Source organism: Geotrypetes seraphini, chromosome 1, assembly GCF_902459505.1.
Source record: "Geotrypetes seraphini chromosome 1, aGeoSer1.1, whole genome shotgun sequence".
NCBI lineage: Eukaryota > Metazoa > Chordata > Amphibia > Gymnophiona > Dermophiidae > Geotrypetes > Geotrypetes seraphini.
In genome coordinates, this window is record NC_047084.1 from 373520472 (window position 1) to 373537217 (window position 16746).

At 48.3% G+C, this 16746-nt stretch overlaps 1 protein-coding gene across 1 annotated transcript in view; it reads right to left on the minus strand.

The window, feature by feature from the left end:
* Nucleotides 1–16746, minus strand: part of FNTA (farnesyltransferase, CAAX box, alpha) — a 97016-nt gene that overhangs the window by 20029 nt on the left and 60241 nt on the right. The gene's annotated exons all lie outside the window — the stretch shown is intronic.

A 16746-nucleotide genomic window follows, 5' to 3' on the forward strand; every position in this document is an offset into this window, starting at 1 on the left:
ACATACCATCATTCAAATAAAACCTCTTGCCTGCTTTTTACAGGCCCCTTCTTTCTATCTTCAGTTCCATACACACACAAATCTTCCCTCTCTTTCTTTCTCTGGAATCTTTTTTCCCTCTCTTTCCCCATACAACATCTCACCTATTCAGACATACAAACCTGTCTTTTCTCTCTTATTCACAAAAGCACAAGAAGCAGCGCCATAATAGAATATCTTTCTGTATATTAATAACAAGCATATGTATGGTGTATCTTTCTTCTAAGCATTGCATTTCTGTAATATTAAGCTTATTTCTGCACAATATATTCTTTATGCAACCACTGCTGGCCATCAATGTCATTGATTCACCTCCTACTAATCCTCTGAGGGAATTGTACCCAGGAACTCTTGCACCCCTCCCAACAGACTAGCCAATTTTAGGGGCATATCTTTACAGCCACCAGACCAGTCTAGAACCTATAATTTATGTCCATTGACCAGCAGATGGAGCCAGGAGAAACAAAATAGTTTTGTATGATGCGCCCAAATTTTTAGTCATGTTTTTAGATTTTACCTCCCGAACAAAATTTAAAGATCAATTTGTTTAAAATAAAATCTTTTTCAGTAAGTGTAATGGTAACATTTGCAATATACAGTAGACAATATGGAAATGCTGTTATTGGGAAGAGATACCTGTCATGAAAAGAAATAGGTAAGTTAATCCACCTGGAGAGTTAGTAAGTTTCAAGCAGTTTTGAAATGTTAATTTAAATAACAGACATGAGGATACAATTAACATCCCACAAGTATCTAAAAGAAGTATCTACCCACTGCAAGGAAAAGGGGCTTTCCCCGATTCTGCTTAAGCGCATAGCGCAAATGCACACTTCAAACTCTACATCTGTGCTTCTTGCCGCGCATGCGCAGTGCCTTCCTCAGCTGATTTCCTGCCTTCTGCCCTGATCTCCGACGCTGGCTGACTTTCTGCCTTCTGACTGCGCTGCCGGGACGCCTCTTCTTCTCACACCCTGACCAGCAGCGGCAGCAGCCACAGTTTCATCAAGAAGCCGTGGGGCATTTGCTAGGCTGGCCCACTTCGATAATGTAATGCGGGCCGGCCTAGCAAAAGCCCTGAGGCTGCTCTTGCTAGTGGATGCTAGACAGGGAAGGGGTGTGGTAAAAGGAAGGGAGAAGGGCTACTGCTGGACAGGGGGGAGGGAGGTAAAAGGAAGGGAGAAGGGCTACTGCTGGACAAGGAAGCAAAGAAAGAAAGAGAAAGGCCTCAGCGCTCCATTGTGCTAAAAAAAAAAAAAAAGTTTACACATCTATTCTAGTACCCGTTAATATAAAGGGCTTAAACACTAGTATAGCATAAAAATCCAGCACTCCATCAAATACCTTCTCTGTATCAAAACTGATTAACAAAGGCAGCCGTCTCCTGCATTGTACTTCTCCACTGAGGTTAAAATGGACCCTACTCCCACTTGTTTTAGTTTTTATTTGCAATTCAGCCGTACATGAAGAAGGACACAGTACTACTCGAAAGGGTCCAGAGAAGAGCGATTAAGATGGTTAAGGGACTGGAGGAGTTGTCATACAGCGAAAGATTAGAGAAACTGGGCCTCTTCTCCCTCGAACAGAGGAGATTGAGAGGGGACATAATCGAAACATTCAAGGTAGATAAGGACAGGTGGTTCACCCTCTCCAAGGTAGGGAGAACGAGAAGGCACTCTCTAAAATTGAAAGGGGATAGATTCTGTACAAACTTAAAGTTCTTTTTCACCCAGAGAGTGGTAGAAAACTGAAACACTCTTCCAAAGTCTGTCATAGGGGAGAACACTCTCCAGGGATTCAAGACAAAGTTAGACAAGTTCCTGCTGAACCGGAACGTACACAGGTAGGGCTAGTCTCAGGGTGCTGGTCTTTGATCAGAGGGCAACGTATGAGCGGACTGCTGGGCACGATGGACTACTGGTCTGACCTAGCAATGGCAATTCTTATGTTCTTAATTATTTCTATAGCGCTACCAGACGCACACAGCGCTGCACAGAGTCAAAAAGTAAGAAAACAGTCCCTACTCAAGAGCTTACAATCTAAACAGGCAAGACAGACAAACGGGATGCAATGGATACAATTCAAGGGACCTGTTAATCAGCAGGCTGGGTTGAAAGGCAGAGGAGTAGGGTTGACAAATCCATATTCAGGCTCCACCACTAACGCTGAAAGAATCTGCACCAAGCCATTGGCTAATACCTTTATAAATAGTTTAACTTCAAGTTTAACAAAGATTGGCAGGACAGGATCCTTGACTGGCTTCAATAGCACTATTATCTGGGCTAGCTACAAAGAGGAAGGTAGATCCTTTTGAACTATGATGGAATTAAACAAAGACACATGGGCTATTGTATCCTGAAGAATTTTATAAAACTTGGCTCGAAAGCTGTCCACCCTAGAGCACTTCCCCCTAATGTCAAGAAGATCTCATCTATTGAAATAGGTGTATTGAGAAATTGACTATGAACTTCAGAAATCAGAGGTCAAAACTGTTTTAGTACACCGCACTCTTTAAAGGTCTCCCTGGGGCCTATCAGAGATATTGATAAATATCTTTAAAATCTTTATTAATTCCCTTATTAGATTTGACCCCGATGATTCAACACCTGCAGTATATTGGGAAAGCCATTCCAATTCTTAAATCACCCTAGCTGATAAAGCCTTAACCCTGATGCTACTAAATTATTTCTGAAGCAATGGAGTAGTCAAGGATTACAGATTAAGGAAAAATTAAATCCTTTACAGAGCTGCAGGTGGATGGGGTCATACAACCAAGCAACTGGTTTGATTATAAACAGCTCCCCTACCTCCCCCTTACCTTCGTGGCCAAGTCAAAATGATCTACCAACAATAAAATTTTTAAAAACACAAAGCACACTGTATGCAGAGAAAATGTTAATTATCATTTATATTCTGCGGGTTTTTAAAGGTCAAGGCAGATGACTTTATGCAATGTCACCTCAGTAACAACTATACAAAAATAGACAAATATACCCCCTCCCTTTTTACTAAACCGCGATAGTGGTTTTTAGCGCAGGGAGCTGCGCTGAATGCCCTGCCCTGCTCTCGATGCTCATAGGCTCCCTGCGCTAAAAACCGCTATTGCAGTTTAGTAAAGGGGGCCATAGTGCAAAATATAGACAGCAGATATAAATTCTAACAACCAGACACATTTTGATCACTAAATTGAAAATAAAATCATTTTTCCTACCTTTGCGTTTCCTTCCGACTGTGCATCCTTTTTCATTTCTTTCTTTCTGCACTCAGGCGCAACAATTGTCCCTTTCTATTCCCTCCCTCCTTCCTTCCATGTCCTTAGTGCCCCCTTCCCATGTCCCCCTCACTGCCTTCCAGCCTTTGTTCCACCCCTCCACTGAAGTTAGCCACCTACCTCCCTCCCTCCCAGCCCCCGCTGCTGCCTACCGCCGCTTCAACTCCCCCCCCCCCGGTCTGCCACCCGCTGCAATTAAAGCAAAGGAAGGTCCAGGTGCCTGTCCACAAACCTTCAACGTCAATTCTGATGTTGGAGAGGAAGTTATGGGCCAGCCAGGCAGCGATTGGCTGGCTCAGAACTTCCTTGCTGATGTCAAAATTGACGTCGGGAAGGTTTGTGGGCCGGCGCCTAGACCTTCCTTCTCTTTAGTTGCGGCGGTGGCAGCAGATCGGGGAAGGGGGGGGGGTGTTTTAAGCAGCAGTAGGCAACAGCAGCGGGGGCCAGTCCGGGCAGGCTTTGGCGATGGAGGGAGGGGAAGCGATCACCTGTCCCGCTATCCCTGAAAATGGGACGGTTCGGTGACCCAAAGCTGTGTGGGACAGGGGATCTAAAAAGGGGACAGTCACCTTATCTTTAAGGGGAAAGGAAGTAGGTTGGGTACCCCCTGCTCTAGCTAGCTGAGCCGCACTCAAGTGGCTAAAGAGCTGCAGGCAGCTTGCAAGCCGCAGTTTGCTGACCACTGGCCTAAAGCATGGAGAATGTTTCAGCAAACTTGGTGCCTTATATGAGAAGGGCTTCCACATCAGGCCTGTATTTATATCTTGAATTTAATAATAATAATAACTTTATTTTTATATACCGCAGTACCACAAACAGTTCAGAGCGGTTTACAGAGTAAGAGACTGTACATTTACAGCAAAGATACAATGCGAACTGTACATTTTTAGTAAAGGTATTTATACAGTAAAGAGACAGTGTAGATTTACCATGCAGGAGACTGTACATATACAGCAGAGATATGTATATAGTGGAGAGGCAGTGCGAGGGGCATTATAAAGAACAAAGCAGTGTACAAAACCAATGCAGGGTAGTGAATGTCAGGAAGACAACTAGTATCAGTTATAGGATTTGATTATTTGGTGATGGGGGAGGTTCCAGAAATTTGTCATAGAGGAAAGATTTGAGAGATTTCCTGAAGGATGAGTAAGATGGGGCAGATGAGATGAGGTAGTCAGGCAGTTTGTCCATCTGCCAGCTTGGTATGAGAGAGTTCTGTTGAAGAATCTTTTGTAGGTGCATCCCTTTGGGGAAGGGTAGGTAAACAGGTTGGCATTACGTGTGCAAGTGGTTCCAGGGAACACGAAGTGGTGAGACAGATAAATCGGGGATAAGCCAGTTAAGGTTTTGAAGCAGAGACAGGTGAATTTGAAGATGACTCTCGCTTCTATTGGCAACCAGTGCAGTTTTCTATAGTAAGGGGTGATGTGGTCTGTCTTTTTGAGGCCAAAGATTAGGCGGACAGCGGTGTTTTGGATAAGTCTCAGTCGCTTGATGGTTTTCTTGTAGGAGCCTATATAAATTATATTACAGTAATCCAGTGTGTTTAGGATTAGGGATTGGACCAGCAATCTGAAGGAGGGGAAGTCGAAGTAATGTTTAATGGTACGGAGTTTCCAGAGGGTATAAAAGCATTTTTTGATCTGGGCGTTGGTGTGGTCTTCGAAGGTCAGGCAGCGTTCTAGGATGACTCCAAGGATTTTGATAGTGGGGGTTAATAGGATAAGTTAGGCCGTTGAGTTGTAAGGTGGTGTTCGTTAATTTGTGATTGGGACTTGCTAGGAAGAGTTTGGTCTTTTCTGGATTTAGTTTCAGTTTGGACTGAGTGGTCCAGTTTTCGACCATAGTAAGTACTGATGAGATGTGTTGCTCTGTTTCTTGCGAGAATGAGTAGATGGGGATGACAATTGTGATGTCATCTGCGTAGATGTAGGATTTCAACTTTCGGTCAGATAACATGTGTCCCAGTGAAGTCATATAGATATTGAATAGAGAAGGTGATAGGGGGAGCCTTGTGGAACACCACAGGGGTTGGACCAGGTGTGGGAGTAGGTTCCCTCGTTGTGTACTTAGTAGGTGCGGTTTTTTAAGAAGCCTGTGAGCCAGGTTAGTACCAGTCCCGAAATGCCTATGGAGTCGAGGTAGTTGAGTAGAATGTCATGGTCTACCAGGTCAAAGGCACTACTGAGGTCAAACTGGAGTATTAGGGCACTGTTTCCCTGTGAGACTAGTTGGAGGAGGTAGTCGGTTAGAGATGCTAGGACGGTTTCCGTGCTGTAGTTTGTGCGGAATCCAGACTGGGAGTCATGAAGGATGTTAAATTTATCGAGGTAGGACATGAGGTCCTGGTTTACAAGGCCTTCCATAATCTTGAGGAAGAAGGGTATGTTGGCGATGGGTCTGTAGTTGGTGGTTGTGGAGAGTGGTTCTTTGGGGTTTTTGATGGTTGGAGATATGAGGAAGTGGCCAAGTTCCAGTGGGAAGTAGCCAGTGGACAGGCAGAGGGTAATCCAGTTGAAGAGCTCCACTTTGAAAGGAGGGGGGGCTATTTTCATGATGGAGGGAGGGCAATTGTCTAGAAGGCAGTTTGATTTGGCATATTTAGTATATAGTTGTAGGAATAGGTTCCAGTCTGGGTTCTCCATTTATGATAATGGAGTGCTTAGTTTGAGTGTGTAGGGGTTAGATCTTTTAATCGAGGACTATTATACCTTACATTATATTTAGATTACAGCAAAGAGTTAACGTGAGTAATCTATTGATTGTTTTGATATGTTATGAATGTATTTTGGATTTTGTTTTTTGTATTACTTTGCAGTGTTGCATTTTGTGAAAACAATAAAATAAATATACAGTAAATAAATCTGAAAACACTGTCCCCCATATATTGTGTGTCATAAACAGTAAGTGGCTCTAATTGGAGTGCAATTGCAGTACAAAATTATGAAAAATCTCACTGCAGTGCAATAAAGAAGTCTCAACTTTAATGTATTCCAAAACACTACAAAGGTAGTTAAGGACAATAGCATAAGTACTTCCAAGAAAATCTGAGTAAAACCAGATTGCCATCAAAACAAAGATCTTCCCTCCTCTGGCAAATGGGACTTTAGCTTTCTGCACTATGTAACCGAGCTACACACATTTCTTGGGCAAGAGAATCACAGACATAATTTAATTCAGCTGCAGCAATGAAAGCTCAGTTACTTACCTTAATAGGTGATATCCAGGGACAGCAGGCAGATGGGCAATGTCATCCACAGAGCCCAGTACAGACAGTACAAAAATGTACTGTCACTAACTTCTTTAGAAGTCTTGCGACCGCCGATATCACGCATGTGCGAGTGCCTTCCCGCCTGATATTGGCTTGTGGGACCATCAGTTCATTAAAAAGCTAAGAAGCCAACTAGAGTAGGAGGGAGGGTTGTGAAAATATGACTGTTGTCCCTGGATAACACTTGTTACAGGTAAGTAACTGTACTTTATCCCAGGACAGGCAGGCAGCATATTCTTGTAGATGGGACTCCCTGGCTACTGTGAAAAAGGACAGAGCTTGGTGCCTATGTAGAAAATAAATTATGCAGAACTGCTTGGCTGTACCAACTGTCCCATCTGAAATGAGTCTCTAGACAGTAATGGGACATGAAAGTATGTATGGAAGACCAGGTGGCAACCTTACAGATGTCCTCAATAGGACTGGAACGGAGAAAAGCAACTGAGGCTGCCATTCCTCTAACTTTAAGTGCTGTGGCTCGACGTTCCAACGGTAGCCCAGCCTGAGCATAGCAGAAGGAGATGCAGTCTGTTAATCATGTAGAAATTGTTATTTTGGTAACCGGGAGTTCCCAGTCTGTTAGGGTCAAATGAGATGAAAGCTGAGTAGAGGTTCCATGAGGCTTTATTCAATCCAGGTATTAAGCCAAAGACAGTTTACAGTCCAAAAAATGTCCCTCTACAACCAGTCAACAGTATAAAAATTTTAGGGGTAACTTTTGATAACAAACTCAATTTTCATGATCATATCAGTACTATCGTTAAAACAACCTTCTATAGATTACGTAAGATTCGAGCAATTTCTAAATTTCTATGTCCGAAATCCCTAAACATTTTGATTCACTCTTTGGTGATTTCCAAACTAGATTACTGCAACGCACTTTTTAAAGGAATATCATTGAATGAAATTAAACGCCTTCAAATCATTCAAAACGTTTCTATTAAGCTTATAACCAAATCCAGGAAATTTGATCACGTTACACCTCTTTTGAAAGACGCACACTGGCTTCCAATCACACATCGAATAACATATAAACTTTGCTTGCTCACTTTTAAAACTCTTCTCAATAAAACGCCGGCATTTATATATAAACTACTAATCTCGTACTTTCCATGCAGAACCTTAAGATCCAACGAACAAAATTTACTGACTATTCCTTCGCTCAAGATTATTGGCACAAGACGGCAGTTTATTTTTTCTGTAACTGCTCCACAGATTTGGAATGCTCTACCAATTTATATACGAAATAAGCATGATTTGGAAAAATTTAAAAGTATTTTAAAAACATTTCTTTTTAAAGATGCTTTTGATGTTTAATCTATTACTCAGTGACTATTGATTGTGTTTTTTGTTTCATTACTCATTTCCCTCATGTGTTTTCCCTTTTTTGTTCTGCTTTTCTATCACGAATTGTATTTCATTCACCGTCATTACCTATTGTTATGCATATATTTGACTATTTTAATTTAATGTTTTTATTTAAAGTTTGTAAAGCACAGTTACTTACCGTAACAGGTGTTATCCAGGGACAGCAGGCAGATATTCTCACATGTGGGTGACGTCATCTACGGAGCCCCAGCGCGGACAGCTTTTCAAGCAAACTTGATTGAAGTTTCAAGTTTGCTACACTGCACCACGCATGTGCATGCCTTCTTGCCCACTAGAGGGCGCATCCCACCTTGTGGTCCTCAGTTCCATTACTAGCAAAGAAGCCATCCTCGAGGAGGCGGGCGGGTTGTGAGAATATCTGCCTGCTGTCCCTGGATAACACCTGTTACGGTAACTAACTGTGCTTTATCCCAGGACAAGCAGGCAGCATATTCTCACATGTGGGTGACCTCCAAGCCAACCAAAAAAGGGCAGGTGGGAGGATGGCAATTTAGGAAAACAGATTACGTAACACCGACTGGCCAAACCGGCCGTCGCTTCTGGACAAAGTGTCCAGACAGTAGTGGGAGGTGAACGTATGAACCGAAGACCAAGTGGCAGCTTTACATATGTCCTCCATAGGAGTAGATCGGAGGAAAGCAACCGAAGCTGCCATCGCCCGGACCTTATGCCCCGTGACTCGACCCGGGAGTGTAAGACCAGCCTGAGCGTAGCAAAAAGAAATACAAGCAGCCAACCAGTTGGACAAGGTGCGCTTGGAAACAGGGTGTCCTAAACAATTAGGATCAAAGGACAAAAACAATTGAGGAACCTTCCGATGAGACCTGGTACGTTGGAGATAAAATGCCAACGCCCTCTTACAGTCAAGCGTGTGGAGCGCCGTCTCGCCAGGATGGGAGTGCGGCTTAGGAAAGAACACAGGAAGGACAATGGACTGATTGAGGTGGAAATCAGACACAACTTTAGGTAAAAATTTAGGATGGGTGCGGAGAACCACCTTGTCATGATGGAACACAGTGAAAGGTGAGTCCGCAACCAAAGCTTGCAACTCACTAATCCATCGAGCAGATGTGAGGGCAATCAGAAATACCACCTTCCAAGTAAGGAATTTCAGGAGAGACTTGTCGATAGGCTCAAAGGGAGGTTTCATCAGTTGAGCTAAGACAACATTCAAATCCCAAACGACAGGAGGGGGCTTCAGAGGGGGACAAACATTGATTAGACCCTTCATGAAATGCGCCACCAGAGGATGAAGCGAAAGAGAACGTCCATCCAAGTGCCGATGGAAAGCCGAAATGGCACTGAGATGTACCCGGACAGATGTCGTCTTCAGGCCGGAATTAGACAAATGTAATAAATAGTCCAGTACCGAAGACACTGGGACCGAATCCGGATCCAGATGACGTGAGGAACACCAGGAGGAAAACCTGGTCCACTTCTGGGAATAACAAAGCCTGGTCGAGACCTTGCGCGAGGCTTCCAAAACTTCCCGCACCGACTGAGAAACCGGAACCGAAGTCAAGGGGAAAGGAACCAAGCGGTCAGGTGTAACGACTGAAGATTGGGATGCAACAGCGAACCCCGACTCTGAGACAGCAGAGAGGGAAACACAGGCAGAAGCAGAGGCTCTCTGACACTGAGCTGAAGAAGCAGGGAGAACCAGTGTTGACGAGGCCACCGAGGCGCAATGAGAATCATAGTGGCTCTGGATGATTTGAGACGAACCAACGTCCTCAAGATCAGGGGAAAAGGAGGAAACGCATGAAGGAACCTCCCTCCCCAGTCGAGAAGAAAGGCGTCCGCTTCCAGACGGTCCGGGGAGTACATCCGAGAACAATACAGGGGTAGTTTGCGAGTCTCCGGGGAGGCAAACAGATCCACTTGTGGAGTCCCCCAGCGGTCGAAGACCTCGCGCAGGACTCTGGAGTTGAGTGACCACTCGTGCGGCTGGAGAAGCCGACTGAGTTTGTCTGCCAAGCAGTTCTGTTCCCCCTGGATATAGACTGCCTGTAGGAAGATGTTCTGGGAGAACGCCCATTCCCAAAGGCGCAGAGCTTCCCGGCAAAGAGGCCAAGAGCCTGTCCCACCCTGCTTGTTCACATAATACATGGCCATCTGGTTGTCCATTCGCACGAGGACTACCTGATCGCGGAGCAGGTGGCAGAAAGCTCGAGCCGCCAGAAAGATGGCGCGAAGCTCCAACACATTGATGTGACAGCGTCGGTCCTCCACCGACCACAGGCCCTGGGTCCGCAGACCGTCGAGATGGGCCCCCCACGCGTACTCCGAGGAGTCCGTGGTCAGAACCTTGCGATGCGGAGGGACGAGAAAGAGCAAACCCCCGGAAAGATTCGAAGAGTCGGTCCACCAACGGAGCGAGCGTCTCAAGGAAGGAGTCACCGTTATGCGAGAAGAGACAGGATCGCACTCCTGGCGCCACTGAGAGGCCAGAGTCCACTGAGGAATTCTCATGTGCAGTCTGGCGAACGGCGTGACGTGGACCGTAGAAGCCATGTGGCCCAGAAGCATCATCATGCGCTGAACCGACACCATCGGCAGCTGAAGGATCAGACGACCCAACCGAACCAAAGCCTCCAACCACGGAGGAGGGAGGAATGAACGGAGGCGAACAGTGTCCAGCACTGCGCCTATAAACTGAAGTGATTGGGTCGGGCATAATTGGGACTTGGGAAAGTTCACTTCGAACCCTAGACGTTGAAGGAAGGCGATAGACTGTAGGGTCGCTGAGATAACCCCTTCCCTGGTCGGGGCCTTGATCAGCCAATCGTCCAGGTAAGGGAAGACCTGAAACCCCCGAGACCTGAGTGCTGCAGCAACTACCACCATACACTTCGTGAAGACTCGAGGGGACGAGGCCAGGCCGAAGGGGAGGACTCTGTACTGCAGGTGCAGCTCGCCCACCTGGAACCGTAAGAATTTGCGGAAAGCGGGATGCACCGGAACATGGGTGTACGCTTCCTTCAGGTCCAGGGAGCACATCCAGTCCCCTTCCTCCAAGAGAGGATATAATACCGGAAGTGACAACATCCGGAACTTCTCCCGGACCAGGAACTTGTTGAGCTTCCTGAGGTCTAAAATGGGGCGTATGTCCCCGGTCTTCTTTGGGACCAAAAAGTAACGGGAGTAAAAACCCTGCCCCCGCTGGTCGGAGGGTACAGGTTCCACCGCCCGAAGCCTCAACAAGGCCCTGGCCTCGGCCATGAGGACGGGGAGCTGGGTCCGGTCGTATGGGCAAGCCCCCGGTGAATGTTCCGGCGGCGCAGAGCAAAAGTTGAGAGAGTAGCCCTCGGAGACGGTCCGGAGCACCCAAACGTCGGATGTTATCTCGGTCCAGGCCGCGTAAAAGGACCGGAGTCGACCCCCTATGGGAAGGGGGTCCGGTGCGATGGCGGAGGAGGGCCGGCCCCATCCGCCTATCCCGTCAAAAGGACGGCGCCGGCTTGGCAGGACCCTGCGCTGGAGTTTTGGTTTGTCCCCCTCTGCCCTGTCGAGGGGGGCGCTGAGGCAGTGGCCTTGAAAAAGCCGGGGTCGACTTTTGAGGGTACCTCCTCGGGGGAGGCCGGAAGGGTTTCTGTGGCGTGGCTCGAGGTTTCGGACGGACCAAGGAGGCTAACGAGCGCTCCTGTTCCGAGAGCCGTTTGGTCGCCGCCTCCAGGGATTCATCGAATAATTCGGACCCCACGCAAGACAAGTCTGCAAGGCGTTCCTGCAGGTTTAGGTCCATATTGAGGGTGCGTAGCCACGCCAACCGGCGCATAGCTACCGCAAAGGCCGACACCCTCGATACCAGCTCAAACGTATCGTACACTGCATGGAAAAGGTACAACCGCAATTGAGACAGGTTGGACACAAACCTGTCGAACCCTTCCTTGCGGGAGTCCGGCAAGGTCTCACGATATTGGGGCAGATCCTTTACCATGCCACGTAGATAGGAGGAAAGGGTAAAGACATAATTTAACGCCCTGGTTGCCATGAAGGAATTGGCATAGAGGCGATGACCAAACTTGTCAAGGGTCCGACCCTCCCTGCCGGGCGGAACAGCCGCAGAAACCCGGGAGGGTTGCGTCTTTTTGAGCGCAGACTCAACCAGTAGAGACTGGTGGGAGAGAGCCTTCTCAAACCCCTTGGGTGGTATCGTCCTGTACTTGGACTCCAACTTAGACGGCACCGCTGCGACTGTAAGAGGTGAAGTCAGGTTCTTAAGCCAGGTCTGATGAAGGACCTTGTTCAGGGGTAGCCGAGGGGATTCCCTTGGGGGAGCAGGAAGGTCCTGCTCCTCGAGGAACTCCTTAGTATATTGCGACCCAGCCATGAGGTCCAGGCCCAAGGCACGCGCCATGTCCTGCACAAAGCCAGAGAAGGAGGACTGCCTGGCCGGCGGGGAGGGAGTTCTTGACCTCTCCGCCGAACAAAAGGGGGAGGGCTCGTGAGAATAACTGGGCTCCCTACCGGAACCTGAGCCCCATGAGGCCAGATCTAATGGTCTCGAGGGGGTCGGGGAACGTCTCCGCCTCGAAGAGCCCCTGGGAGATGTCCCAGGCGTCCGAGGGACTGAGGTACGCCCCCTTTTCCTCGGCGAGGAGTCACGAGAACCCCCTCTCGCAGGGGAACGGAGAAGCCTCGGGTTGTCGAGACGAAGCTCCGAAACCCGCAAGGCCTCGCCCCCGAGCGGCGAGGAGCAACCACGTCGCCGAGGAGAGCCTCGAACGCTTCGGCTTCCTCGGGCGACGCCTCGCCCGAGGCCGGCCTGAGGGCGAGGAACCCCGGGAGGACCTCGAGGAGGAGGAGGAAATCCGTCTCACTCTGCGCACCTTGTCCCGGGGCCGAACGCTGCTCTCAGGCGGGGCCCCCGAGGTCGAGGTCGAGGGCAAGGTCGAGGCTGAGGTCGGTGGTGCCGCGACCGAGGGAGTCGAGACCGAGGTCGCCGAGGTCGGTGCCCCCGAGGCCAAAGCAGTCGAGGTCGCAGCCCGCTGCAGTTGTTCGAGGGCGCCAGACAGCTCCGAGGAAATCAATGCTCGGAGCAGGTCCTGGAACGCCGGGATCCCAACCATGGTAGGCAGGTCCGAGGCCGGGGGATGCTCCCTGGAGGGCGACCTCGGTCTCGAGTATTCCCTCAGGGCATTAGTGGCTGGAGTCCTGGGCGGGGCCGAGGATGACCCACCCGCCGCAGAGGAACTCGAGGATGGCTTCTTCGACGACCCTGGAGTCGGGGATGGAAAAGAGGACTTATCCGAGGCAGGTTTGGTCGCAGGCGTCGGCTTCGAAGTCTAGGTCGAGGCACGCGGCGAGGCCGGGGCCGACGTCGAGGCCTTTCCGGGCGCGGAGTCAACTGTAAAAAGCTCCGCCATCCTGGCGCGGCGTCGACGGAGCGCTCTAGCCTGAAGAGTGGAACACCGATCGCAGGAATTAGTCGGATGCTCGGGTCCAAGGCAGAGCAAGCACCACCGGTGGGGGTCAGTGATGGATAGTAACCGCTCACACCGGGTGCATTTCTTAAAGCCCGTCGAGGGACGGGACATGAAAAAGAAAGGGGCCGGGAACGAACGAAGTCCCGCGGCCGCGGCTCCCGGGAGCCCCCGGAGCCGAACGGAGGAAACAAACCTTGTTTTTTTTTTGTTTTTTTTTCAACGAAAAACGACGGACTATGCAGATAAAACAATAAATAAAGCACAGCGACCGAGCTAAACAACCCAGACGCGGTGTCAGAAGGCTGAAAAATAGGAGCACAATTTCCACAGGGCTTCTGGCTCCGCGGAAAAAACTGAACTGAGGACCACGAGGTGGGATGCGCCCTCTAGTGGGCAAGAAGGCATGCACATGCGTGGTGCAGTGTAGCAAACTTGAAACTTCAATCAAGTTTGCTTGAAAAGCTGTCCGCGCTGGGGCTCCGTAGATGACGTCACCCACATGTGAGAATATGCTGCCTGCTTGTCCTGGGATAATGTTTGTTTCCCTTTGAATGTATTTTAAATTGTACATCGCTTAGAATCACGATTAAGCGATTTGATCAAATGAACTATTAAACTTGAAACTTGAAGTGCAGTTTCACCCGGATGGGAATGTGGTCTTGAAAAGACGACAGGTAGAATTATAGACAGGTGAAATTCCAAAATGACTTTTGGTAGGAATTTAGGATGAGTACAAAGGACCACTCTGTTGTGATAGAATGTGTTATAAAGTGGATCTGAAACCAGTGCTTGAAGTTCACCGACGCATCAAACTGAAGTAATGCAAATCAAGAAGACCACTTTCCACGTGGGATATTTAAGCAATGAAGAAGCCAATGGCTCAAACTGTGGCTTCATGAGAATGGAAAATACAACATTAAAGTCCCAAGAAACCGGAGGTGCTTTGATTTGGGGCTGTGTGTGCATAAGTCCCTTCATAAATTTGGAAACCAATGGGTGTGTAGCCAAAGGTTATTCGTGAAGAGGAATGTGAAAGGTACTGATGGCAATGAGGTGTACTCTTAACTGAAGTAATCTTTAGACCCGAGTTCAAGAGATGTAAAGGGTAATCCAAACTGAAGGCAGGGGACATGTATCCAGAGGTAGAGCTTGTTGGGTACACCAAGAAGAAAAGTAATCTTTATCAAAATATATGGGGATAGACAAAGAGCTCAATATGTATACTGTACTTTGAAATAACGGTGGGAGAGTGGAGATATGATAGAGATGTTTAAATACCTCCATGGCATAAGCACACAGGTAGTGAATCTTTCAAATGAAAGAAAATTCTGGAATACCGGGGTATAGGATGAAGGCGAGAGGGGACAGACTCAGGAGTAACTTGAGGAAATACTTCATAGAAAGGGTGGTGAATTTGTGGAATAGCCTTCCAGTGGAAATGTTGGAGACAAAGGCTGTATCTGAATTGAAGCACGTTTGGAACAAGTCCAGTACATAGGATCTCTAAGGGAGAGGAAAGAATGGTAGACAGCAAGGTTGGGCGGACTGAATAGGCAATATGGTCTTTATCTGCCTTACTTTTTCTGTTTCTAGGTTCTGCACCAGTCTGGTATGGATGCTAAGGAAAGGATGGTTATGGCATTAACATCCAGATAATTCCTATACAAATTTAATCTACAGTTAAGATCTCCCTGGGCCTCTGTTTATCCACCTGTATTCAAGGATAAATGTTCCCATTTTCCTCTTAAGGGTTCCATGCAATCCATCTGCCAGATAGGTTATATCAAACCCCTCACCCCAGACAGATGTTTCTGAATGTTTCTACTGTATGTAAGGCATTCTGGGACACTGTTTATAGGGGGCCTTTTCATTCTAGCAAATTTTCCTCCTACAGTATAAACTGAAAGTCAAGCAATGAATATCATATTTTTCGCTCCATAAGACGCACTTCCCCCACCCCCCCAAAGTGGGTGGAAATAAGTGTGCCTTATGGAGCGAATGTACACCCCCCACCCCGGTATCTTTAAATTGTGGTGGGCCAGCGGTGTATTGGCAGGAGCAAGCTTTCCGTGCTCCTGCCCCTCCCTCGCTGGACAGCTGCCTCTTGAGAAATCATTACCTCGGGACCAGCGGCCATCAGAGCACCATCTCCGGGGCTAGGCCTTCACCAGGAAAAAAATGTCTGTGCATGCGCGTCATGCCTTTCCAAAGGAACTGGCACCTGGAGGCTGCTCAAGGCAGGGAGGTGTGCGCATGTCATTCACTCATCAAAAAGTGACAGGGGAGGAAACAGAAGCGGTTGCTGGTGCGACCATGCTGTAAGCACAGCAGAGAGAAGGAGGCTGTTTCAGCGTCGGACGGACCACGAAAGAGGGAAAGTGCAGCGGAGAGGCCGTGGGCTGCTTCTGAGAAAAACTCCAATGCCAGCAATTCTCTGCAACAGTAAATTAGACCGGGAAGGCCAGGAGGATGATGAATGAGGGAGGAAACAAGGGAGAAGCATGGTGGCGTTAGAGAGGGGGGCCTCTTAAAGCCACAGGACCAAGGGCAACTTCCCTGTTTGCCCTAAGGGCCCTTGAAGCTCACGGGGGGGGGGGAGGGCTGGGACTGCCCACCACTTAGACCTGCCCTGTACCCTGTCCTGGCCTACCATTAGACCACCAGAGGGGGGACAGGGCGGGGGGACAAGGTGCAGAGCCTGTTGAGGGGTGTGGGGTTGGGTGCAGAGCCTGGTATATATCAGTACACAATTTGGTTCAGAATGGGTTTTTTTTCCTTGTTCTCCTCCTCTAAATCGAGGGTGCGTCTAATGGTCAGGTGCATCTTATGGAGCAAAAAATACAGTACTTGTATCTCCCATCATAAAGATCACCATGAAGAAAGTGGGGAGTGTGTGGTGCAGTGGTTAGAGCTACAGCCTCAGTACCCTGAGGTTGTGGGTTCAAATCTCACACTGCTCCTTGTGACCCTGGGCAAGTCACTTAATCCCCCATTGTCCCAGGTACATTAGACAGATTGTGAGCCCATGAGGACAGAGAGGGAAAAATGCTTCGAGTACCTGAATGTAAACCACTTATATCACAGGTGTCAAACCCAAGGCCCATGGGGCAAATCTGGCCCGCCTGGTCATTTTATGCGGCCCGCAGTCCAATGCCCCTAGTTTCACCTTGTGGTCGGCTCCCTCCTCTTCACAGCCGTAATGTGCACGAAGCCGCATGCAACGGCTCCTCGCGTATCCCACACATCATTGCAACGTAAGAGAGAAGGCTTCCGGTGCAGGACGCATGAGGAGCTGCTGCATGCAGCTCCATGCACACTATGGCTATGAGGAGGGAGCTGGCCACAAGATG